This window comes from Ursus maritimus, assembly GCF_017311325.1.
Source record: "Ursus maritimus isolate PB19 chromosome X unlocalized genomic scaffold, ASM1731132v1 scaffold_X1, whole genome shotgun sequence".
Lineage (NCBI taxonomy): Eukaryota > Metazoa > Chordata > Mammalia > Carnivora > Ursidae > Ursus > Ursus maritimus.
The window spans coordinates 23,492,629-23,495,693 of record NW_024423319.1 but is presented as its reverse complement, the minus strand read 5'-3'; the positions used below and the strand labels follow the sequence as shown (position 1 = coordinate 23,495,693).

Here is a 3,065-nt window from a genome sequence, read left to right as displayed (position 1 = left end):
TATTTCTGTGAACTAGGATTTTCAATCTTGACACGATTAAAAACAAAGAAAATAAATAGGCTCAACAGGGCACCTGACATGTGTGTAGCCTTATCCTCCTGTGTTGCTGACTAGAATGAACTTATGAACAGGCAAGCACACCCCTCACATTAAATCCAGTCTCTATGAAGTTTTGGTTTTGTGCTTTTTAAGGTTTTTTTAGTAGATTGTATTTAAAATATTAATAAAACTATATTTGGGGAAAAGGCAAAATTATGGAGTGTAAAATAATAAAAGCAGTAATTAATGTACAAGAAAAGAGGAGAAATATGGTACATCAATAAATGAAAAATATGCTATTTATTTTGTCTTTTTTTTTCAAGATAGTAAAATCCTATTTTAAAAAGTGAAGAGAGACCCCAAAATTGAGAGCTTCTTCACAGCCCTACAGCTACACACGGTGGTTCTATGCCTGTCACCATGCTGCAAAATAAGTATATTGAGTTTCAGTGGAAGTGCTATGGCTATCATTTGGATTACCGTGAGAAAAAGAAAGAAGGAAGGTGGAGTGGTTCATGAATGTTCAAAGAAGGCAAAAAAGACAATTAGTCTGAAAGTTAAGCTCTACCATAAGCAATGTCATGCTGAGAAAATACAATGAAAAAGATGATTGAGATCCATGAAAAGAGAAACACCAAACAAAAGAATGATTAAAAGACTCCACAAGGAGTCTGGGCAAGGAGGGACAGTCCTGAGCTAAAGTACTTTCCAATATGATTAAACAAAAATGAAGAAAGTGGGAAAATGAAAGGTCCTTTTGCCCAAAGTTTGTGTCCTCGAAGAAACAGATATATTAAAAATTATTCAAACAGGAAAGAGAAAGACGGAGCATGGAAGAGGATGGTTACTTTATAAAGTCTGCTTTGTTGGAGATGACTTTACCTGAAAACCACCTAAATATGAAAGATCGGTTAAATGGGCAGAAGACATGAACAGACATTTGTGCAAAGAAGACATCCAAATGCCAACAGACACATGAAAAAGTCTTCAACATCACTCAGCATCAGGGAAATACAAATCAAAACCACAATGAGATACCACCTCACACCAGTCAGAATGGCTAAAATTAACAAGTCAGGAAATGAAAGATGTTGACAAGGGTGTGGAGAAAAGGGAACACTTCTATACTGTTGGTGGGAATGCAAGCTGGGGCAGCCACTCTGGAAAACAGTATAGAAGTTCCTCAAAAAGTTGAAAGTAGAGCTACCCTACAACCCAGAAATTACACTGCTGGGTATTTACCCCAAAGATACAAATGTAGTGATCCAAAGGGCCACCTGCACCCCAATGTTTATGGCAGCGATGCTCACAACAGTCAAATTATGGAAAGAGCCCAGATGTCTATTGACAGATGAATGGATAAAGAAGATGTGGTATATATACACAATGGAATACTTAGCAGCCATCAAAAAAATGAAATCTTGCCATTTGCAATGACTTGGATGGAACTAGAGGGTATTATGCTAAGAAAAATAAGTCAATCTGAGAAAGAAAATTATCATATGATCTCACTGATATGCAGAATTTAAGAAACAAGGCAGAGGATTATAGGGGAAGAGAGAAAAAAAAGAAATAAGACAAAACCAGAGAGGTAGACAAACCATAAGAGACTCTTAATCTTAGAAAAAAACTGAGCGCTGCTCTAGGGAAGGGGGCTTGGGGAATGGGGTGGCTGAGTGATGGACATTGGGGAGAGTATGTGTTGTGGAGAGCACTGGGTGTTGTGTAAGACTGATGAATCACAGACCTGTACCCCTGAAACAAATAATACATTATATGTTAATAAAAAAAATCATACTTACCTGGCATGGTTGTTCTTAAGCTAAGTGGTTTGACACACATGAAGCACTTAGAATAATGCCTGGGAGTAAGTGTGTATCAAGAGAATGCAGAGCCTTTCTCAAAATCTGGTAATAATAAAAGTTGCTTGAAAAAAAAAAAAGATCAGTTAGGCCAATGGGCTTACTTTTTGGGGAGGCCCATATAACACATCCTGAATTGCAAGCCATCTTTTGCCTGCCCTGTTACTTAGCATAAAAAGGAATCCCTCATCCCCACCATAAACAACTTTGGATGTTATGACTGAAAGTACTGTCACTGAGGTGAATGTGAGTGGGTTGGGTCTGGTGACACAAGAAGGCAGAGTTATTTGGGGAAAATATGCTCAGGTTATCCAATAATCCTAAAAATGATGGATGAGCATTCTTGCTTGTTTGACAGCAGTTTCAGACAAGTAGTTCTTTATAGTTACTGAAGACTAAACATAATTAGGAAAACCACCATCTGTGGTGGTTCTGAACACTACCAAACAGCCTTACATATCTGCAGTCATCAAGAGAACTATTTATTCTATGGTAAATAAATAAATAAATAAATAAATAAAATAGCCCAACTTCCCAATAAATAAATAAATAAAGAAAGAAAGAAGAAAAACTAATACTAAGTAAAATAACTGTGAAATCAAGGGAAACAGATGACATTTTTTAAAGAATAAATTAATGCTTTGTGCAAATATACACTACTGTATGCATTCTGAAAAATTTTGGGGAAAATGAAAGTAGGCCAAATGACAGAAAACCTGAATAAAGGAAGCACCTTGGAATTTTTGTTAAAAATACGACAAGATTACTCTTAAATACATTTTGTTAGTTTTTTTCAAGGATGGGTTCTTTCAAAATTTTAAGAGAGCAGATTTTTTCAATCCATTTTAATTTTCTATATTGGAGGAATGTTTCATATAAACCTACCCTAACAATAAAATTTTGTCATGTTTACCTTTAAAAAAAAGTTAATTTCAAAATAATCTCAAATTATGAATGCCAAAATCTTAAACTAAGCCCCAGTGAAATAAATATAGTAGTAAATGAAAAGAAATGTTATAGACAAGTATAGGGTGAACTAGGGTGTCAACAATATTAATATTATATAGTACAATCCTTTATTTCATTAGGTCAAGGAAGAAAATACACAAAAATACAGCCATTAATATGCTAAATAGGTATTTGATGAAAAACAGCATCTCTTCT

At 35.0% G+C, this 3,065-nt stretch overlaps 1 pseudogene; it reads left to right on the top strand.

The window, feature by feature from the left end:
• The first annotated feature begins 459 nt into the window (after positions 1-459).
• LOC103680502 lies at positions 460-2,238 on the top strand (annotated as a pseudogene).
• Positions 2,239-3,065: the final 827 nt, after the last annotated feature.